The following is a 25,195-nucleotide window of genomic DNA, read 5'->3' as shown; positions in this document are numbered from 1 at the left end:
CCCTTGTTGATCACATCCCTACTCTTCAAAATATACTTCCAAGCAAAAGAATGATTTTGTCTTACTTTATTATCTAGAAATTCTTCGTTACAAACGTATTTGCTTTTAGCTAATTTCACCCACCAATTGTTACTATTTTAATCAAAGACAACACATGTAACAATCCGTCCCTAATTTTGATGATTTTATAAATTTTAAAAGCGAGTTACCAAAATGCCTTTAGAATAGAGATTTTTGACTTTCTTTGACCGTCTCTTCGTGACGCGTAAGAGCTATTATTTTACCGTATTCTCGAAGTACTCGACGGTACAAATGCATTGGCGCAAGAAGAACTGAATTTGGAGGTACGATGAAGATTTTATGAAACTACGAAGTAGAAGGGCATTTTAGTAAATTCATTATTTTAGATATGCACCCTTACTATTTTGTTATTTTCTTATGGGATATCTTATAAGTGCATTATTTGTTATTATTTCATATCATTTATCCCTAAGTTTTGTTAAGGAATTGATTATAAAAGAGCCTTATTACTTTCCTTTTCTCAGTTTCAGCCATTGTGCGCACTTAGGACGTTTTTGGTGATTATTCGACTTTCCGGAGGATTTGTTATGCAAGGACAATTGGAGAAAGAAGCTAAGAGGCTGAAGAACGTTATGAATTTTCCATGGAGCCATTCATTCCAGTTTTACAAATCAATCCCGCAAAAGTTGTTTTCCCATCAGAACTGCGCAGCTGTAGGAGAATGATGATTTGAAGGCTTTGCCAAATTTTTCTAGTGGCATGCGATATATGCTTGGAAAGATAAGAGACAAAGCTACGTTTCCCATATTTTTATAGAATTTTCCAAAAGATAAATCGACCTCAAACTTGGCTTGAAAATCAGATAGCGTGTTTCCCAAACCAAGAAGGATTCTTTCCTAGTTTCTCTCATTGATTATTTAGGAATTTGTTTTCTTTTAGGATAGTTTCTACCAGACCTCTTAGGGGTTTTCTATTATAAATAAGGTGCCCTAAGCTCTCTTTGCATACGTCCATACTCCCGCATCCCTCATATCACCCACACCACTATATCATTCACCATCTCCGCAATTTGTGAAGAAGAGCCTAGGGACGTGCTTTGCCATGGACTCCAGGTTCTATCTTTCTTTTATTTTTATTTCTATGTGTAACTAAACTACTTTTCTAAGGTTTATGATGAAGCCATGACATGAATATTTACGAAGTAATTTGTTAATTATTATCCGATTATATGCCATGTTATATTCTTAATCTTTGTGGGTATTTTATTCTGAATTCGAATTTCTAATGACTGATCACCTTTAGGAATTTTGCATCTAGATATTTAAATAAATCTATGAGGATGACCAATCAATTAAGTTTATTGGAACTAAGATCAAGAAGAGTAGACAAACTAGTGAGGATGATCAATACCAAGCTAATCCTACTTGGTTGACATGATTCTTCTACGCTTAATGGGTTTTTATGTGTTTAATTGTATGCCTAACCAAGAGGATATAACTATCATGTAGAGATACAAGAGTTGATGCCTAACCAAAGATTAATTCATACGTTAGAAATAACAACCTTTAACATTGGCATGGTAATTGGATAGTAGTTGGCTCTAAGAAAAGTAAATAGGATTGTTATTGGTGAATTCATAACCTTAGGTTTTCTTCTTGTGTGTGATTTTAATTAATTGTCTTTTCTTTTTCTTGTTAATTTTAGTCTTAATCAATTACTCAATTATTCAATTCAATATATCCTTTGTCTGTTTAATTAAGTCTAGCATGATTCATCAGTTAAATTGGTATTAAAGCAATCCATGTGGGATCGACCTCGTATTTGCATTTATTACTACAATTGAATCGTGCGCTTGCGAGTTTAATTTGGTTTAAATTAATCTATTATTTAGGTTAGATTAAATTTACATCAATATTTGTGTCACTAGGACCCACCCACGTGGGTCTCCTCTCCTCTTTGTCCCCGTGTCCTCTCCTTTCCACTCTCCTGGACCTACTCTCATTTGTCGCCACCTCATCACACTCTCTCTCTAGCTCTCCTTGTTTCTCCCTCAACTCTCTTGCTTGTCTCTCTTTGCAAGTGCAGAGACATCTAAACACCGGCACACTCCCACTCCGGTGAGCATTGCCACCACAACCCCAACTATCACCTAGTTCCATCTCTCTCCTCGAGCCTAGAATTTGAACTAACCCTTAGGTCCGCACTCAAACCGGAGAAATAGAGGATGGAGAACTCCGACAAGTTCTCAAATTCTCCGGTGAGGTAAGACTCGAAATACCTTCAATCTTTTTCTCTTTGATGTTTTGATTTGATTTTTGAGTTGTATACCTGTTTTGGTGATATTTTGAACGCGTAAAACACCCCTGGAAACTTACCTGGTTTTTCCGGTGAGAACCTAGTTGCTTTCGAGCCGTTTTCCGACGAAATTCGGCCACGGCCGAGGAAACCAATGGTACTATTTGATTCCTTGTTCCTTGATCTTCGTTTTGGTATATTACATGATTAAGTTTAGTAAAGTTTGTGGTTGATCGGAGCCGGAAATTCCAGCCTTCTTCTTCACTTGGTCCGGCAGGTTCAACCCGACTCGAGGAAAAAAAACAAAGAAAGAAAAATCCAAAGCCCAGATCTGCAACCGGGATCCAGCCCGACCCAATTCCAATGTCGATTAGGAATATTCCTAGAATATTCTCTAGAATATTCTTTGGAATATTCCTTATGTTGAATTTTCCGAAAACCCTCCTAAACTAATTTCAACGCCCCCAAGTCCATTTTTGACATCCATTTAGTGAAATTCTGAAGTTTTAACATGGTTGACCACCAGGCATTTCGGTTGACTTTTTAGGGTTAACCGTTGACTTTTTCGTTGACTTTTTACAAAATTTGCCCGAAACCCATTTTGGCATAATTCAACGCACTGATTTCAAATGCGCACTCCGTTTTCCCAAATTTAGTCATTTTAGTTGAGTTTTACTAACAGGCCCCAATATTAGGTGCAATTAATATCGGAGACTCCGATATTTCTAGCTCGAATGGATGTGACATCGCAAGTAACCGTGAGTGGGTCTTTTCTTTTATATAGTCTATGTGTGTGTGTGTGTGTATATATATATATACTTGTTAGTTTCCATTTATACATTTCATAAAGAGTTTTCTACAATACGCGATTAGCGTGACGTTTATAAGATTTAGCGCATTGATTAAAATCGACACACCCCGACCCGGGATGTCCACTAGGACTTCGAATCGAGCTGTGCTGGCCGACACCTGAAAGGTGACGAAGTCATAAAGTGTGATATGTATAAAATGTGAATAAATTAAAACCTAAAAGTCCCTAAGTACACGAGTGATCGGTGAGCGGATTTGGACTCATTTCATGCGTGATACATAGCATAGGTATAATGCAGTAAGGTGAGACAAAGATCATACCATCACAAGAAAACATTTGTACCGAAAAGTGCCTCGAATCCTCGTCGATATGGAACTCTGCTGCTAGAACCTAAAGGGGTACAAAAATAGAAAAGGTGAGTGAGTGAAACAAAACTTTTCAAACCAATTCCAACTACCAAAAGCAGTAGCCCCTCACTGTAATACCTGTATAAATTCTTGGAAAATAACAGGTGTAACTATAAATCAATACCATAACCAAAATAATAGTCTCACAGTTATACCGTGTCAAATATCTCAATAAGAACAAGTGCGCATGTGAAATAAATCAATATGAAATGGCATATTAGCTGGATCCACCTATAGTGGCCTGTGCGGCTAAATTAATAGCTCATCAACATGCTAGCCAGAGTCACCTCACGTGACCTGTACGACTTATCCATATCTCATCACATATCTCATCATATATGCTAGCTTATCGCATATTTCATCATATATGCTAGCTCACCACATATCTCATCCTATATGCTAGCTCACCGCATATCTCATCCTATGTGCTAGCTCATCACATATCTCATCATATATGCTAGCTTATAAGTCGGAGTCACCTCTAATGAACTATACGACTTATCCATAGCTCAATAAGTAAACCTGCACACGAGTCGGAAGCACCTAAAGTGGTATGTACGACAGGACTGGGTGTAAATAAATACGCTCAAGTGCTACGATCATGTGAAGACTGTACGAATAATCGCGGGTCACCTATGAATCGGAACCACCTATAGTGGTATTTACGATAGCACTGTGCACCTACCTTGGATCCAAGGTGAGCGTAAGGTGCGGGAGGTGAACATCACGTGAAGGACTGTGCCCTGGCCACAGGTGGGAGCACTAACACCGGGGTGCAGTTTTATGAGCTCTAACTATATCTATTGTCACATATACGATTCATGGGCAACCTGTACGACAGTGTCAGAGTTGCCTATCATTGTAACCTACACGACAAGGTCTGAGTTGCCTAAACATACATGTAGTCATACCATAACCCCATCATTTCAACTAATACTATAAACTCACCTGAACTTACCTGGGTGTCCTGCGTTCACCTTTACACTTCAAAGTGTTCATAATAATTGTGTGCAGGTAATATCATATAGATAAACCGCGATGAAATCTGATACTCAACTGCGTTATAGCATTTCCAATTATATATATATAATGTGGCATAAAAATGCATAACTATAACGCCCTACTCCTCTCGAATTATTTATTTTCGGGAATAATTATTGAGGATAAGTCCAACTAAACACTAGTTTAATTAACTATAATTACTTACGTTTCCTTATTTCAATTTCTTGATTCCTTCCATATTGATTTATGACCAACATCCAATCACTAAAAACATAAGGTTAAATCTCATATTTTCACCAATTTCCTTCACATTGCTCAATTCCCAAACAAGGTTTTTGTTTCAATTATTGTATGGCTGCATCTAACGTCTCGTTAGAGTGCCTACGTACACTAAATAGGGATCAAGTCATTCGTAGTTCACATTAGTACTTCAAAGCATTCATAGTAATTATACGCAATAAGCAATTTATAAACGTTGTGGAATTGTCAATCACAAATATATATATATATATATATATATATTTATATATAATATATACGATAAAAAGGAAAATACCCACTTACCTGAGGTCCGCACTACGACTCCCTAGCATGCATATCGAGACATCACGAACCATCGTCGCCTGTGACCAAGGCTAATTAGGCCGGGAAGAGGTTCAATTTCGTTAAAACCCGTCGGCACCCTAGAAGTGGGTGGTTCTTGATTTGACTCCATACAAGCTCCGACGTCTCCAAGGTTGATTGGGATTTGTTTCTGGGTTCATGGAGGGTCTATCGGTGGTGGCGATCTAAGGAAATTGTTTCACAAATGGTGATTCGAAGCCAAGAATCACCCGGACCCGTTGGTGGGTTTTCTCCAATATTGGGACTAAAACTCGTCGATTTTGGTTACAATTAGCTGCTAGGATGTTGTGATAAGGCTTGGTGGTGATGGGAGGTTGAAGAAAGCTAGAAATTTGGGCGGAAAACACTAAGGGAACCAGGTCATCGCGCGGGTCAAAGGAACCCGGCCCGTTCCCCTCTTTTTTCTTCTCCCTCATTTCCCTCATTTCTCTGGTTCCTCATTCGTCACCCCATTTCTCTCTCCTTGTCCCCTTTCTCTCCAGAAACTCTCCTATTCCTCCCTTTCATTCGCTGCCCTCAAGCAGCTTCCATCCCTTATTTTTCTTTTTTTCTTTTATTTTTTTATTTTTTTTATTTTTTATAACCTTATATAATTATATAGTTTGAATGCAAAAATATAAAGAAAGATATAAAATAGTAACATACCCACCTTGAGTCGTTATAGAAATATTTCGTACATCTCACTAAACGTTGGTCCACGAAGGTCAATACCCTCGCCTCTAAGGCCATTTTTCGTAAAATCACGCTTTTAAAATTTATGAAAATGTAAAATTTGAGACGGGATGTCACATAAATTATGAGGTTATGCTATGTCGTACGGGATGCACAAGTATGCGTATTATTATTGATGCCTTAATTATATTTATGGTCGTGACTAGTATTATGGTGATGTGAATTATCAATTTACCACTGTATAATTTTATCTACGTTATCTACTCATTGTTGCTGCACCGGTGTTAGTACTTGCCCGGACCAAGGTCAGTCTTTCACGTGTATGTGCACATTGCACCGTACGCTCACTTTGGATCCATTGTAGGTGTCAGTCCTGTCCTAGATTGCTATAGGTAATTAGGACTCGTATGTGCTGAGCATAGAGCCAATCTTCATGTGATTGTAGTACTAGAGCGTAAATCATTATTACACCCAGTTATGTTCATATCCAAATACCTCTGCATGAACTCATGTGTCAACATATGTCGATGAGCACTCGATGTGATTTATTTATTTCTATGAGATATTGTGATTACTAGAAGTTACATTCTTATTTACGAATTTGTGACGTATTGAAGTCTTGAGATATTGCAGGCTACGGTAAGTATTTTCGTACTATACGTAGTATGTATATTTTGGAAACTATACTTGTTTTACGGCGAGGAGTTATAATGTTTTCAAAAATGTTTTTATAAAACTTTATTTTTAGGCCCACTCACCCTTGTTTTTTGCCCCTCCAGGCTTGAGTAGCTGAGCTTTCGTATCGACAAGGATTCTTGGCAATCTAGGCATTGAAGATTACCTTTGATGGTATAATTCTCAATCTACTATACTGTACTTTACTTATGCTCTGACATCACGTGTGAAATGGGTTCATTCCCGCTCACTAGCGCACTCTTATATTTAGGCACTTTTAGGTTTAAAATTATTCACATTTTTCACATCACTACACTTTATGGCTTCGTCACCCTCCTAATGTCGGCCACCACAGCTCGATTTGGAGTCCAAGTAGACGTTTTAGGTTGGAGGTGTGTCAGTTTGGTATTAGAGCATAAGTTTGGGCAGTATTGCGTTCATCACACGTGTGATGTAAGCATTCTTTGTTTTTGAACCTAATTGTCGAATCTTGCCTCTTCGTCGAATACAAAAAAACGTGTTAGTTTTTCCCAAGTTATGGGTTAGTTAGACGACTTATTGACATGTAAGAAGAACACTTTGGCGACCCCTCTAAACTTTAAACAAAGAACATCCCTGCCAAGGAAAATCCCGATTTGGATTGAGTTGATGGTGACGTAGGGCTAATATATCGATATTTGTGTATCACCAGAGAATTACCAATTAATCCATCACTATTATCCAGCCATCATTACCAAACCTTTTGAAATAGGAAACCCCAATTAGTTTCGATTCTTTGGCAGTACCTATTAGTATATCACTTATTGGAATTCCTATGAAGTTTTCTTTTCGTCGAATTTTCCAGAAATGTCATGTGTGACAATGTGGTGCTAAAGTGGTAGCACTAGACGGAATGACGTTCGGGGGACAATCACTTTTGGTCCTCAATAACACTAATCTTTCCAAACACACTAGTGATCATTCCGGATCTTCAGAAGGAAGATCGACTTTCGTTTAAGTCCATTCTAAAGTAGATTATTAGTAAATTCCTTTTTTGGCCTTAGGACATGTCAACCAACACTAGATCCCAAAATTTCTTTCGATGCTGTACCCATCATTTCAATGAGTATAGGCATGAGAGTATGAGTTGTTATACCTTCGGGTAGTAGAAATCCCAAAAAACTGTAATCAATTTTATGTAGAATCAACAAACCAACTCATAGGACTAGTTCCTTACCAGTCATCTGAAACTAACCACCTGAGCAGGCTCTAACCTCTAATCAGCCTACGGTGGTGCTATTAATTGACAATACTGTCCAAAATCCACGAACTGTCAACCAGTATTCAAGCGGTATGATTTCTGATACCAGACACAAGTACTAGTGTCTGGGAATGATACCTTTATGCCAGAACGCCGATTCACAGTTTCAAGGTAACGAACAACATCAAAAGTATCATAAATGCATTAATTAGCGACGCGAATAATAGACTGATTAACAGTGGCTACTTGAGCTAAAGAAACTAAATGATGGAAACTTGGGAGCAAGTCTTGTCGGAGAACAATAAACTTGTAGTTCTTTCAACCATATTTTCCACATAGGTAACCAAAACTTCTTCGACCAATCACTTTTCTGATCACTTTCACAGACAAATATTAGAATTAAGGCACGAGTTATTTTCCTGCTGTAAGAGCGAAATGAGTAGCAAGAAAGCTGTGAAGACCTATTAGCACTTGGCGTAATGAAAGGAAGTAATATGGCACATTTCGAGGACTTATATCTCTGGCGTCATTTCTCAAAATTTTACTGAGATACCACTGAAGCGGGAAGTTGAATACACCATTGATCTACTTTCTATTACTTTCCTTGCGCCTTTTAAAAATGACTCATTTGACATTAAGGGAACTTAGTTGTGAAAGCGTACCGATTAGGATTTTATCCAACAAAACACCTTATCTAGGGAACCTCAAACCTATCCGCGAAGGCGAAAGGCATATACCTTAGGATCATACCTAGATATTAGCAACATAATTGAGTGACAATTAAAAACCATTAACCCTTACTTCAAGTTGATGGTCTCTCTGGCCAACTTTTGGAACCCAATTTTTCTTTTATAGCCTAACGAATTTGTTGTAGTCTTACAGACGACTTTCCCACCTACTTCAGCAACATGGTCAAATTTCCTAAACACTGACAGCCAGCTTTATACCAAACTACTCAAATGTTAGTTTTGTTTAGATTGGTACTCTTCTTGGGAGACATGATCTCAGTAAACAATTTTCTTTTCTTTTTCCCAAAACGTTGTAGCGGAAGAAAATTGAAATTCTCACAAAGTGTTGTGAAATGCGAGATATCTTTAGTCTTGTCGAATTCATCGACAATTTGTTAGCGATTTTTTTACTATAGTTTTTTTTCCTCACTTATCGATCGAGGAAAGTTAGTCTAGTTTGGGATGTTGGATATGAATAAAATTTCTGACAACTTAAGTGTTGTCTCTTCCCGAGCATTATTCTTACATTTTTCGACAACGTCGATAATTTGGAAACCCACAATGACATTTAATTTGGATGTTTTGGCTGTGTAGATGCAGCATGACGGAGTATCTCTTATGTTTCCTAACAGTTGGAACCATATGAAATGAACCACCTTACTCATGACTTAGAGTCAACGGTTACCATCTTTACTTGAAAACTGGATGACATTTCTCTATGGAGAAATGTGTCCAAAATCTTTACCAACCTTAAGACCTCTCAAATACATCTTCATTTGAAAAGAATTACATTTCTGACAATGGCAATGGAAGAACCAAATCAACATCTACGATTGCACTATCGTGTGTCACCCCAGTTGTGCAAACGTAATTACGGTTACCGCAGCAAAAGACATATATACCCTTGAACACCTTTAGCCTGTCCTATCCCATTTCAATTAGAATTCATGAGTATTAATATGACGTTATTTACAAATCATTAAGAAATCGTTTGGAGTGGCTATAATCACTTCTTGTATCCGAATGGAGATGAGGAAATATCACCATAAGCTCCTGGTATGAGGTATCTTGTACATATGGAGATTATGATGATGTTCGATGATTTATCGACTAACTTGACAAGTTAAGTCCTATCCCATTTCAACTAGAATTCATGAGTATTAATATGACGTTATTTACAAATCATTAAGAAATCGTTTGGAGTGGCTATAATCACTTCTTGTATCCGAATGGAGATGAGGAAATATCACCATAAGCTCCTGGTATGAGGTATCTTGTACATATGGAGATTATGATGATGTTCGATGATTTATCGACTAACTTGACAAGTTAACTCACTTTCTGTTGGTCCAGAGGGACTACATTTCAGACCACTTAGTAAAAAATTTCATCCTTCCATTTATCAGATTTTCTGCCATTTCGATCAACATCTACCTTTGACCGTGATCCCTTATTCACCTCTTGGTACCGGAGGACATCCAGTCAACCTTGAGTACGTGTCAACCCTACTACACTTTGTAGTATTTATGAGGCAGGTAGACTGTTTAGAAGAATTGCTCAGACATTGAAATTTTAGTGTCATGATTAATTCCTCAATAACCCAACATATACTTTGTTGAACGAATCTTTACCGTTGGTGATTGAATATTCCGGGAAGCTACCGTGGTAGCGAGATGTCATACATTCATTCTAGCTATTTTGTACCCAAGATTTTATGAACTTGTTTTGATCCTCAAATTCTTAAGTGTTCATTTAATTTTTTCGGCGTAATTTTCCACTAAATTCGAGAGAAATTAACTATGAATCTACTCGCATAGGCGTTGTGAACTACATTATTCGAATACATGGTGTGCATGTCACTACCATCTCTCAATGTGATGCGCATTTCACTTCCAAGTTTTGGGAAGTCTTCTTGAGGGCTATGAATACTAAGTTTTTGTCCAGTACCACATTTCACCCTCAAACTAACAGCTAGTTTGAACAAAGTATCCAGACCTTAATGTACATGTTGCGTTTGTTCATTCCGTAGTTTTAGCATGGTTATGATTTACACTTATCTTTGTTAGAGTTGTGACACGTCCTGACCCCAATATTCCCCGAATACCCAGATAGGCACGTGCTGGCCGACACCTGAGGGGTGACGAAAGCCATTTATTGAATACAAGAGTAATGATTAGGAGGAAATAAGCATGAATAATCATTAGAATCTAAAGCTAATAAACAAAGTTTAAGGAAATGTCAAGAGTGCACGGAATACGTTCTAAATCAAGATCACAAAAGGAAGATCATTACAAGATATCACACAAATGAGTGATAGATTACTACTGGTAGGGGAATGCCTCATACATCATGTCGTAGTCCTTGTTACTAAGACCTGAATGGGGGCGCAAAACAAAGGTGAGTGGACTAAGTTCATATATATACAATAATAATAAAACAGTTATCAAGATACTAACCCCCACAGTTTGTATAAAGAAAACTACTAGCATAATAAGTGATAGATTTATTGAAAACCCTAGCATGCCAAAAGTATCTCAAAAGACATATCATGGAACACAAAATATCAAACATCTCATAGATCATCTCATAGCACGATGTACTGCTAGTAAGATCATTGAATAAATATAACTCCCGGCCATATGCCAGCATCGTGGTCTCTGCGCCCGTAGCAAAAGATTACCAACTCCTGGCCCAATGCCTGCTCCGTGTCCCTCAGCCCGTAGCTAGGGATTATTTCTCTCGGCCTATCTGCCAACACCAGATTCTCGCCCCAGGCGGCATAGTGTCCACTAGGTATGCATAAATAGTTACGCCTCTCATAAATAACCACTTCATAGTACAAAGTCATCCATCGTCTATACTATAAAAGGGGTTTCTAAAACATGTTCTAGCATTCTATCGTCATCCATCAAGTAGTCTACCAGTTCATGGTTTTTATAGAAAATACAATATTTTAAAATATAGCTTAATATAGGCCAACAATTAACTCCTCACAAAAAATGAGACGATAAACAACATATTCCATAAACATGCTTAACATAAAATCCTCGTAAGGCATGCATTTAATTTAGTCAAATAAACTATAAAATTATGCAAAATTTTAGAAGGGGTCCACTCACAGATACTCCGTAACAGCAGAATTGTGTGGAAAATGATTAAGGAAATGCCCACTAGCAACTTCACCTAAGCACCAAAATGTACAATTTATCAAACTACCCAACTATAGAATTTCAAGAAATGGAAATGGGTCTTGGGTTTGGATCCGTAGTAGGGTTTAGGTTTAGCTTAAATAAGGTTAGGACCTATTGGGTTTTGGGTTTGGATAGGTTTAGGAACAAAAAAGGGTGGTTTGGGCTTGAGCCCAAACCCACACAACACACACAACACACTCTAGCACACACACATGCAGCATAACACACATGCACACATGCACCGCACCACACACACATACACACACACACGTGCACGGACACACACACACAACACACACACACGCACAGATAGACACACACAACACACACACGTAAGGCCTAACACACACCACACACATGCACGACCCAACACACACACACATACTCACTGAGCCCATGCATGACACGGCCCGCAGGCCAAATAACCAAAAGGGAAACTGGGCTGGTCCAAGTACGGGCTAAGGCCCTTAAGTGTTTTGAGAAGGCCATGTGGCCTTTGGGGTGTCAAGGATGAACACTGAAGCTGCTACAGCTCTGGTCGATGGCGAACTCGTAATCCAACACCCAAACCAAGTACAAAAATGAAGAGGGAAGAGAGTGGAGTATTTTCATACCCTAGCTTCGCCGTGAACGGCCATGAGTGCTCTTAAAAACCCTTGAAGGTCACGGGTTCGCCGGAAAGTGTTGGTGAGTTTCCCCCGCACCGTTCATGTCCTCAAAACCTTGGAAGAACAACGTAACTTTCAACACACAACTTCCCACAACAACAATGGTAATTTAAAAAGGTATTCAAACTTACCTAGATGAAGAAATAGAGAAATCTGTCGGAGGTCCTTTCTCTGGGTTCCCCGACCTCGCTGCGACGGAGAGGGAGAGAGAGAGAGAAAGAGAGAAAGAGAGATGGCGCAAGGAAGATGATGATGATGGTCTACACTGGAGTTGCATGCAGGTTGTTTGGTTGGTCACGGTGGAGGGAGAGAAAGGGATAAAGGAAAGTTCCCGTGAGAGAGGGAATACTCGGGAAGAGAGGGAAGAGAAAATGGCTGAGAACCTGCCACTTGGCAGTTTAGGAGAAATAGGGAATCTAGATCAATGGCTAGGATTAAATGAGATAAGGGATCAAATTGACAACTCCGGTGGTAGCTGCAACCTATAAACAACTACACTAATTCTCTCAATAATCTGATAGGGACCGACATATCGAGGACTTAGCTTTCCTTGCTTACCAAAACGAACAACATCCTTCCAGGGAGACAACTTCAAGAATACAAAGTCGCCCACTGTAAACTCACGATCCTTGGAGTGTTTGTCTGCAATGTTTTTTTTGTCGGTCTTGTGCTGCTTTTAAATTCACCTTAATTAGTTGGATATTAGCGCTGGTGGTATCCACAATCTCTAGTCCTACCAACGACCTTTCTTCTACCTCTGTCCAACATAATGGCGTCCTACACGCCTTCTTGTAAAGTGCTTCAAAATGTGTCATACCAATACTCGAGTGATAACTATTATTGAAAGCAAACTCCACCAACGACAAATAGTTATCCTAGCTACCTTTCCACTATAACACTGACACTCTCAACATGTCCTCTAAAGGCTGAATCGTCTGCTTAGACTGACCATCAATTTGTGGATGATAAACAGTGCTAAACAGTAACTGAGTACCCATAGCGGCATTAAAGGCTTTCCAAAACCTGGAAGTAAATCTGGGATCTCTGACTGACACAATGGAGATGGGTACACCATGAAGACGAACAATATTATCGACGAATAATTTCGCCAATTTCTCCAATGAATAGGTCTATCGAACTGGTAAGAAATGAGCGGTCTTGGTAAGCCGATCGACAATTACCCAGATACCATCATACCTTAACGATATTCTAGGCAGTCCGTACACAAAGTCCATAGTGATATCCTCCCACTTCCAAACTGGTATCGAAAGATTTTGCATCAGTCCCCCAGGTCTTTGTCTGTCTGATTTAACCTGTTGGCAGATTAAACTTTTATTCACATACTCTGCTACATCCTGTTTCATCCCTTCCCAGTAATAGAAAGGATAAATGGTGTGATACAATTTAGTACTTCCCGGATGCATAGCATAAGCTGAAGTATGAGCCTCATCCAGAATTTCCTTTTTAACCGCTTCGTTATCTTTAGGCACAAACAAACGGTTACCTTTCAATAAAGCTTCGTCCCTACGGATGACGAATTTCTCATTATCCCCCTTCAACACTTGTTCCTTTAATTCGATGCATTTCGGATCAAGTTCTTGAGCTTCTATGACCATGTCTACAAGGATAGGTCTAACCTGAAAAGGTGTTAGCTAAGCTCCGTGCTCACCTGGTTCCAAATTAATACCAGTTTCCCGAAGAGAAAATAGTAATGGAACGTGTACAACTTGAAGTGATGCAAGCTACTCGTGATGTTTCTGACTAAGAGCGTCAGCCACGGCATTAGCATGCCGAGGATGATACTCGATCGAACAATCATAATCACTGATAAGCTTCATCCACCTTATCTGTCTCAAATTCAGCTATTTCTTGGTGAACACATACTTAAGACTCCTATGATTTGGAAGAGTGAGAACAAGGGCTTAAGTGAGACGTCACTTAAGCTTCTGAAAACTTTGTTCACAATTTTCATCCCACACAAACTGGACACCTTTACGAGTCAATTTAGTAAGAGGTAGAGCAATTGCAGAAAAATTCTGAATAAATCTTCGATAATACCCTGCCAAACCCAGAAAACTTCTTACTTCGGTGACATTCTTCGGTTGTTCCGAGTTAGATACTGCTGACACCTTTTGGGTATCCACGCTAATTCCTTCAGTAGAAACTATGTGCCCAAGAAAACCAACCTGAGTTAATCAAAACTAGCACTTACTGAACTTGGCATAAAACTGGTTGTCCCTCAGTCGTTCTAGCACTAGTCTCAAATGCTTATTGTGCTCATTCACACTTCTAGAATAAACTAGAATGTCATCAATGAACACAATCACAAACAGATCCAGATACGGTCTAAAAACTCTGTTCATCAAATCCATGAATGTTGCAGGTGCATTTGTCAATCCGAAAGGCACGACACAAAATTCATAATGCCCATACCTCGTACGGAAAGTAGCTTTCGGGACATCATCCTCGCGAATCCTCAATTGATGGTAACCCATTCGAAGATTAATTTTGGAAAATACCTGAGCACCTTTCAATTGATCAAACAAATCATCGATCTGAGGCAGAGGGTAACGATTCTTTACCGTCACCTGATTCAATTGCCTATAATCGATATAGAGTCTCATTGATCCATCATTCTTTCTAACAAAAAGAGCAGGAGCTCCCCACGGGGATGTACTCGGCTGGATGTAACCTTTGTCTACCAATTCTTGGAGTTGGATCTTCAATTCTCTTAACTCCGCTGGTGCCATTCGATAAGGTGCCAAGGAAATAGGATTTGTACCTGGGAGTAAATCGATAGTAAATTCAATTTCCCTCATAGGTGGCAACCTCGGTAAATCATCAGGAAACACATCGATGAAGTTCCTTACAACTGGTACCTCTTCTGGACGTAAAGAAGGTTCATCCTTCACAACTACGTGGGCTAAAAACCCCACACAACCCTTATTCAACAACTTAGTTGCTCGAATGGCAAAAATAATACTATTGGGGAGGACACGTCGCTTACCCATAAATGTAACTGATGGAAGTCTTGGCCGATTGAACATCACAATTTTCTCCCAACATGCGACGTTCGCTCGGTGCTTACGTTTGCTTGATGCTTAGATAGCCAATCCATTCCCATAATGACATCAAACTCTGCCAGTTTGAAAGGAATTAAATCAATCTCTAAGTTTTCCCTTTCAACAATAACTGGACAATTCTGATATTGCCATTGAGCACAAAACAATTCACCACTTGACATTTGAATCAGCATATCAAAACCTAGTGGCTGAGGTTAAAAAGGTATAACCAGAGCAAAATATGAAGAAACAAAAGATTGTGTAGCACCCGGATCAATTAAAACTCTAGCCCAAGTATTACAGATAGGTAACGTACCGGTGATAACTCGAGGATCCTGATCAGCCTCCTGTTGAGTCATGGTATTCATACGTCCATGAACCTGATACCCCCCATTATTGTTCTGACTGCCACGACCTTTGGAACCACGTCCTGATCTGTTCCCCTGATTACTGTTACCAGAAGATGTTCCAACCTGCTGCTAGGTTGAAAACTGAGCACTCCGACTGTCATTTCCTCGAAAACTTTGGCTACCTCTGTTACCTCCGTAGTTCTGATTAGTACTGCTACCATAACTCCGACTACTACTGCCACTGCCATCATAGCTCTGTCGGGTGCCAAAATTCTGAACTGGTTGATATCCACTATAGCTTGAGCCAGAGGTAAAATCACCAGGTGGTGTTGAAGGACAATCACGAATATAATGCCCGGGGCCACCGCACCTACAACAGTTATCCCACAACTCCCTCGATGACGTAACCTACATTGATTACAGACCGGATAACTCGGAGTGAAATGACCGAAAGATTGTCTCGCCGACTCGTTGCCTGAGCTTTCACTAGACGACCCTAAACCCCGACTTGGTCGTTTAAAGGAAAAAGAATGGTTAGGACCTACAGAACTGGAGAGGCCCACTGATTCTCTGGTACTCTATGACCGGAAATTCTGACTCCTCTGATTCTGATTTCGCTGTCTATTCTGTCTTTAGGCTAGATCCAAGTTTGAGGTTGATCCTGTATCTCTGTATCCTACTTAGACTGTTTTATACTCAAACTTATCTTGATTACTTCTTCATAAGTTCTGAGTCTCTGAGTAGCTACCAGTGTATGGTACTCTTGGTTCAGTGCAAGCATTGCCTAATCCATTTGTGCTTTTGGATTATCATAAGTCCCATCATGATGCCTAGTTAAGCGCCTGAAGGTACTGTCAAATTTTGTGATGCTGAGGTCACCTTGTTGGAACTCTAAATACTCATGCCTCTTCCTTAATCTGTAACTGGGGCTTAGAAAGTAAGAAATAAAATGTTTCCTGATGGCAGCCCATGTCATCTAAGAACCAGGTGGATGAGATTCCTTCGTTGATTTCCACCAACTCCTAGCATCACCCTGAATGAAGAAACCTGCAGTGTTTGCTCACTTATTTAGTGGACACTTCATAACCTCTAAAGTATCCTACATTTTCTCTAACCACTGCTTAGCCTCCTCACAATTTCCCACAGATTTCAACTCAGTAACTCCATGACTTCTAGCGATTTCTAAATACGTCTGATTCGGCCTATGACCCGGAAGAGAATTCATTAATGCAGAGGTAAATTGTTGGATTCCCCCCATTATAGAATAACGAGGTCGTCGAGGCACATTCCCGCCAGGATTAGCCATGATTCTGACAAAGACAACAAGATTTAGAAAGGCTGAAATTTACTAAATTGGTGGAAAGAAAGCCTAACCATGCTCTGATACCAATCTGACACGTCCCGACCCCGATATTCCCTGAATACCCGGATAGGCACATGCTGGCCGACACCTGAGGGTGACAAAAGCCATTTATTGAATACAAGAGTAATGATTAGGAGGAAATAAGCATGAATAATCATTAGAATCAAAAGCTAATAAACAAAGTTTAAGGAACTCTTTAGAGTGCACAGAATTCGTTCTAAATCAAGATCACAGAAGGAAGATCATTACAAAATATCACACAAATGAGTGATAGATTGCTACTGGTAAGGGAATGCCTCGTACGTCGTGTCATAGTCCTTATTACTAAGACCTGAATGGGGGCGCAAAACAAAGGTGAGTGGACCAAGTTCATATATATACAATAATAATAAAACAGTTATCAAGATACTAACCCCCAAATTTTATATAAAGAAAACTACTAGCATAATAAGTGATAGATTTACTGAAAACCCTAGCATGCCAAAAATATCTCAAAAGACATATCGTGGAACACAAAATATCAAACGCCTCATAGATCATCTCGTAGCGCGATGTACTGCTAGTAAGATCACTGAATAAATATAACTCCCGGCCCTATGCCAGCACCGTGGTCTCTGCGCTTGTAGCCAGAGATTACCAACTCCCGGCTCAATGCCTCCTCCGTGTCCCTCAGCCCGTAGCTAGGGATTATTTCTCCTGGCCTATCTGCCAACATCAGATCCTCGCCCCAGGTGACATAGTGTCCACTAGGTACGCACAAATAGTTACGCTTTTCATAAATAACCACTTCATAGTATAAAGTCATCTATCGTCTATACTATAAAAAGGGGTTTCTAAAACATGTTCTAGCATTCTATCGTCATCCATCATATAGTCTACCAGTTCATGGCTTTGATAGAAAATACGATATTTTAAAATATAGCTCAATATAGGCTAACAATTAATTCCTCACAAAAAATGAGACGATAAACAATATACTCCATAAACATGCTTAACATAAAATTAGTTCATAAACTCGTAAGGCATGCATTTCATTTATGCAAATAAACTATAAAATTATGCAAAATTTTAGAAGGGGTCCACTCACATATACTCCGTAGCAGCAGAATCGTGCGGAAAAGGACTAAGGAAATCCCCACTAGCAACTTCACCTAAGCACAAAAATGTACAATTTATCAAACTACCCAACTATAGAATTTCAAGAAATGGAAATGGGTCTTGGGTTTGGATTCGGAGCAGGGTTTAGGTGTAGGTTAAATAAGGTTAGGACCTATTGGGTTTTGGGTTTGGATAGGTTTAGGAACAAGAAAGGGTGGTTTGGGCTTGAGCCCAAACCCATACAACACACACAACACACTCTAGCACACACACATGCATGCATAACACATATGCACCGCACCACACACACATACACACACATACACATGTGCACGGACACACACACACACAAAACACACACACACACGCACGGATAGACACACACAACACACACACGCAAGGCCTAACACACACACCACACACACACACACAGCCCAACACACACACACATACTCACTGAGCCTATGCATGACACGGCCCGCAGGCCAAATAACCAAAAGGGAAACTGGGCTGGTCCAAGTACGGGCTAAGGCCCTTGAGTGTTTTGAGATGGCCTGGTGGCTTGTGGGGTGTCCAGGAAAAAGCTGCTACAGCTCCGGTCAACGGTGAACTAGTAATCCAACACCCAAACCAAGTACAAAAATGAATAGGGAAGAGAGTAAAGTATTTTCATATCCTAGCTTCACTTTGAATGGTCATGAGTGCTCTAAAAAACCCTTGAAGGTCACGGGTTCGCCAGAAAGTGTGGGTGAGTTTCCCCCACACCGTTCCCGTCCTCAAAACCTTGGAAGAACAACGTAACTTTCAACACACAACGTCCCACAACAACAATGGTAATTTAAAAAGGTATTCAAACTTACCTAGATGGAAGAAATGGAAAAATCCGTCTAAGGTCCTTTCTTTGGGTTCCTTGACCTCGCTGCGATGGAGAAAGAGAGAGAGAGAGAGAGAGAGATGGTGAAAGGAAGATGATGATGATCTTCACTAGAGTTGCATGCAGGTTGTTTGGTTGGTCACGGTGCAAGGAGAGAAAGAGAGAGAGGAAAGTTCCAATGAGAAAGAGAGAGAGAGGTCTGAGAGGGAATACTAGGGAAGAGAGGGAAGAGAAGAAGGCTGAGAACTTGCCACTTGGCAGTTTAGGAGAAATAGGGAATCTAGATCAATGGCTTGGATTAAATGAGATAAGGGATCAAATTGATAGATTTAAATATGTTTCAGGGAGGAAAAAGAAATAAAATTTAAAATGTGGGGGTGGGTGTAATAAGTTATGTGTAACTGCGGTTACAGTTTTGATTTTGAGTATGACACCATTTGAGATGTGTATGGAGATTTTATGCACAGCACATGATTGATAGAGGAGTATTAGGAATAGGTATTTGAATAATCGAGATTACAATTTAGGAAACTGTGTGCTATTAACGATGTTGCCCGAGAGGGTAGTGTGTGAACACGATCAAGGCTTTGATTAGATGATGTATGTATATTTCCCAATAGGGGGCATGATGGTAATATTGCACCCTCGGGAATTCATTACTTGTTTATCGAGACAACAATGCATTTTTAGTATTAAGGGTGGCAGACTGTAATATTGATAACTTATTTGTTGGATTCTTTAAGCAAGTGGACAAATAGGTGGTCTATGTTAGCATTTGTATTTGTTTATTTAATTAGTTATTTATTGTTTGGGCTTGACCCAAAGATACTACATGCTTATCTTCGGAGTACGTGACACAATGACTGCATAGGTGAAAAATATTCTATGTTCAATTTTAATTTCAGTACAATTATTTTAACTGTACGTTATTATATATATGTACTTTGACGTGATGTTATTATACATACATAAATATTTTCGACTTTATGTTTTTATAAAAAGTATTATATTATAGTATTGTACTGAAGGAGAAGGAAAGTATGAGTTTGGAGGCATGAAAGAGGAATCATTGCAATCCGATCGCGACGGAATGACATTCTATTTTATGCAACCGCTCTAACTTGATTTCTTCTTTATATATTTTCTTTCTATTCTGAGTATTTTATGTAAAGCAAGTTATTTCAAATTTCAAGGATGAAATTTTTTAAGGTGGGTAGATTGTAACCACCCGTCCCTAATTTTACGATTTTATAAAATTTAAAAGTGTGAGTTACCAAAATGCCTTTAGAATAGAGATTGTTGACTTTCTTTGACCGTCTCTTCATGACGCATAAGAGCTATTATTTTACCGTATTCTCGAAGTACTTGATGGTACAAACGTATTGGTGCAAGCGGAACTGAATTTGGAGCTACGATGAAGATTTTATGAAACTACAAAGTAGAAGGGCATTTTAGTAAATTCATTATTTCAGATATTCACCCTTACTATTTTTGTGAAACCCCGTTCCTAAATTTCACTATTGTAATTGACGTATTATGTATTAGCAGGAATATATATTATTTTCTAGAATATATTCTAATTTTATTAATTTTAGATTTTACTTAAACTAATTCGAAGTTTGAATTTTGGTCATTGATCGTTAAAAAAATTTATAGACCTTAAGAAGTCACACTAAGTATAATAGTTTAGTACTCATCACTAGGAACACGTAGGCACAAACGGAACGAGATTTGGTTTTAGAACAAAGTTTTTACGGGACTTTAAAGTCAAGGGCATTTTTGGTAAAATCCCTCCATTTCTAGATGAATCTATTGGTTATTTGGGTTCATTGGGGTCCATGCCCCTCTTTTGGTTCCGGGTTCTCTCTTTGCTTGGGGGGAAATGGGAAAGAAAAACCCTCACTCTCTTCTGCACAAACTTTTTGGAACTCTCTCTGTTTCTACTTCAACATTATCTCATTAACTCCAGATCTCAGGGAGGGAAGGGAATCGAAAAATCTCAAAGCATGATCAGAGCAATGGGAATCCAGGGAGTTGTATGGGGTCTCTAAATGTGATTCTTCAACCTCAAGCTGCTAGAATGGGCCAATGGGTGGCCTGACCGTGCCATTTATACCCCAAGTTCAAGTTTTAGTACAAATATGAAATATATGATTATGCTTTTAATGAGTTTTTCTTAATCATAAATTTGGTAATTATGATGAAAAGTGGAGCTGAATTATGATTCTAATAGGCTTATTTGATAAGCTAAAAGCACCTTCCAAAAATTTATAATTTCTGATGTTATAGAGGGTTTGAGAAAAATACCACAAAGCCATCATATACCAATAGAATTCCAATATGTAATGGTATGTATTTTCTCTCCTTTTGTGTATTCTTTTGTTGTACCTGGTAATATAGCCTCTAATAGTATTGATTTTGCGAATGTTCCTGCTAAAGAGACTATACTGTGTAATTAGGCATGCAATGAGAGAAATAGAGACAGAGATATATTCGGTTGCACTCAACATTTATATGGGATGCATGACTTTCTTTTAACTGTCTCTCTCATAATATTATGGTTGTATTTTTACAAAATCATACCATGTGCTAAGAGTCTGTTGCCTTCCTTGATCTGGTGTGCATTTTCTATGATGGTGTGACATGTATGTACGGTTTTTGTATGCATGTATGGTTTTTTTTTGTTGCTGTTGGATTTAGACATTTTTGTTGGCAATGGCCTTGTTGCTTATTGATATAAATGTTGTAAACAGATATGGTAATTGTTATATGTATTGAATATCTAATTAAGGTCTCATTGGTTTAACATTATCAGAACTTTTGCATATGTTTAAAGTTGAACGAATACTTATATATACATATAAAATTTGGAAGGAATGGAATTGTCTTCTTGTTTAGTAACCGTGTACATATATCTATGTATGTATATTCCAATGAACTTACTTATATCTCTAGAAATACGTACGTACCACCATAGCTTGTATATACAGGTACATCTATATTTGTAAACAACATCTTCATTTATTGTCTAGAAGTGTTTTCATTCAAATGTTTCATTTATTTTGATCATGCTATTTCAACTCAATCAAAATAATACTTGGATCTGATGGTGTCAATTAGTAATCCCAAGTAATCTAATTAAGACTAGGGTCAAAAGTGATGCATTTAGTAATTGCGTACACTTGTGAATAGAAGTTGATCGAGGTGGTGATTTCTTGTTTTAATAACTCGAAACAATGCTTTGGTACCTACTTATGGGAAATGCATAAATTGATAGTGCTTGTGCTTACGTTGTAAAACATGGATGGTCCTGCTTGGTATATCCGTGATGGGGGACCATAAGTATTACATGAGTGATCATGCTTAGTATATCCACGATGGGGGACCATACACATTCTAGGAGTGATCATTCTTGGTATATCCGCGATGGGTGATCACTACCTAGAGCTATAGGATACAGTCCTGCTTGGTATATCTGCGATGGGGGACTGCTAGGGGTGATCATGCTTGGTATATCCTCGATAGGTGATCACTGCCTACATTATTAGACTATGCATATGGTTCTGCTTGGTATATCCGCGATGGGGGACAATACACATTCTAGGAGTGATCATGCTTGGTATATCCGCGATGGGTGATCACTACCTAGAGTTAGGATGTGATCCTGCTTGGTATATCCGCGATGGGGGACCATACGTATTTCAGAGGGGATCATGCTTGGTATATCCACGATGGGTGATCACTGCCTGCACGCTTAGATTATGCATATGGTTCTGCTTGGTATATCCGTGATGGGGGATCATACACATACTAGGGGTGATGAGGATTTGTTGTACTTGGAACATTTCAGTAGGTGCCATATTTTAGTTGGATTCCGTTGAGTGGTTCAGAATCCTTGCTCTTGGTCATTTTCATAAGGTTAGTCTGACCCTAGATTTGAGTGAATGGGGAGTAACCACAGTAAACCTTGTGAATATAAATGAAATTCACCATGTTATTACTTATAATCCAAGTGGGGATTTATGTAGAGTTCTTTAATTAAATTCATGAAATGATATGTTATTTCATTGATTGATTAATGTAGTTAGACGTTAATATCGTGCATCTTTGATTCATGGATTGATTAATTGACGAGATTGTGGAGTGTCATTGGATATGATTGTTATTATTATGGTTAGATTAGTAGATCAATGTGGCTTGAGAATAATACTATGCTTCGTTGGTTCTTTGATATTTTACATGTTGTGGATTGAGGTATCATGATGAAAACATAGTGATTTATATGATGGATGGAATGGAAATCTTGAATGTCATGTGGGTTTGTTATGTAGCTCTGGACCTAGTAATTTCATCCTTGTCAAGTTCTAATAAATGATTAAGGAATGCTATGCTTTTCTGCTTGAACGTACTGCGATAAACGTCAGAGTGTAGTGAATGGTGAACTACTAATGACTTGATCCTTATTTAGGGTACGTAGGCAGTCTAACAAGGAGATTAGATGCAACCATAAAGTATACAAAAATCTCTATGCAATCCAAATCTTAAGTTGTGCTTTGTCCATATCCCAAAGACGGGGTATGTTAGTTAAACGGGTAATTGGTAACGTCTCTTGTCGATCCTGAACGTATGTCGGGATCAGGGCGTGATAATTTTATTATTTTCTTATAGGATATCTATGTCCATGGGACCCACCCATGTGGGTCTCCTCTCCTCTTTGTTCCTGTGTCATCTCCTTTCCACTCTCCTATACCTCTTCTCATTTGTCACCATCTTATCACACTCTTTCTCTAGCTCTCCCTGTTTCTCCCTCAGCTCTCTTGCTTGTCTTTCTCTCTGTAAGTGCAGATACATCCGATCACCAACACACTACCACTCCGGCAAGCACTGCCACCATAACCCCAACTATCACCTCGTTCTATCTCTCTCCCCGAGCCTAGAATTTGAACTAACCCTCGAGTTCGCACTCAAACTGAAGAAACTAAGGTTGGAGAATTCCGGCGAGTTCTCAAATTCTTCCCATGAGGTAAAATTCGAAATACCTTCGATATCTTCCTCTTTGACGTTTTGATTCAATTTTTTAGTTGTATACATGTTTTGGTGATGTTTTGGACGCATAAAACACCCCTGGAAATTAACCTAGTTTTTCCAGTGAGAACCTGAGGGTTTTTGAGCCGTTTTCTGGCAAAGTCAGGCCACTGCCGAGGAAACCAATGGTACCATTCGAATCCTTGTTTCTTGATCTTTGTTTTGGTATATTACATGACTAGGTTTAGTAAAGTTTGTGGTTGATCGGAGTCGGGGAATTCCGGCCTTCTTTTTCACTTGGTCTGGCAGGTTCAACCCACGAGCCCAGCGGGTCAACCTAACTCGAGGAAAAAAAAAGAAAGAAAAATCCAAAGCCCAGATCTGCTACTCGAATCCAGATTTGAACCCGGGATCCGACCCTGGCCAATTCCAATGTGGATCAGGAATATATTCTTAGAATATTCTCTAGAATATTCCTTATGTTGACTTTTTTGGAAATTTTTCAAAAACCCTCCTAGACTAATTTCGATGCCTCGAGTATGTTTTTGACATCCATTTAGTGAAATTCCGAAGTTTTAACATAGTTGACTACCGGGGCGTCTCGGTTGACTTTTTAGGGTTGACTGTTGACTTTTTCGTTGACTTTTTACAAAATTTGCCTGGAACCCCCTTTGGCATAATTCGACGCACATATTCCAAATTCGAACTCTGTTTTCCCAAATCTAGTCTTTTTATTTGAGTTTTACTAACGGGCTCAAATAGATGTGACATCGCAAGTAACTGTGAGTGTGTATTTCTTTTATATAGTATATATATAACTGTTAGTTTCTATTTATACATTTCATAAAGAGTTTTCTACAATACGCCTAGATTAGTGTGACATTTATAAGATTTAGCACATTGATAGAAATTATGAGGTTATGCTACGTCCTACGGGATACACAAGTATGCGTATTATTATTGATGCCTTAATTATATTTATGGTCGTGACTAGTATTATGGTGACATGAATTATCAATTTACCACTGTATAATTTTATTTACGTTATCTGCTCATCGTTGTTGCACCAGTGTTAGTACTCACTTGGGC

At 38.8% G+C, this 25,195-nt stretch overlaps 1 long non-coding RNA gene across 1 annotated transcript; it reads right to left on the bottom strand.

Moving 5' to 3' along the window:
- Positions 1-3,132: 3,132 nt before the first annotated feature.
- Positions 3,133-5,609, bottom strand: LOC139192693 (uncharacterized). Its single transcript, XR_011576973.1, has 2 exons — positions 5,101-5,609; positions 3,133-3,517 (listed from the first exon to the last, which is right to left on the bottom strand). It is a non-coding gene; the product is annotated as an uncharacterized lncRNA (long non-coding RNA).
- Between the last annotated feature and the right edge of the window lie 19,586 nt (positions 5,610-25,195).

The sequence above is a fragment of the Malus domestica genome, chromosome 16 (assembly GCF_042453785.1).
Source record: "Malus domestica chromosome 16, GDT2T_hap1".
Taxonomy (NCBI): Eukaryota; Viridiplantae; Streptophyta; class Magnoliopsida; order Rosales; family Rosaceae; genus Malus; species Malus domestica.
Note: the sequence above shows the minus strand (reverse complement) of the source record. Positions and strands in the feature narration are given on the sequence as shown.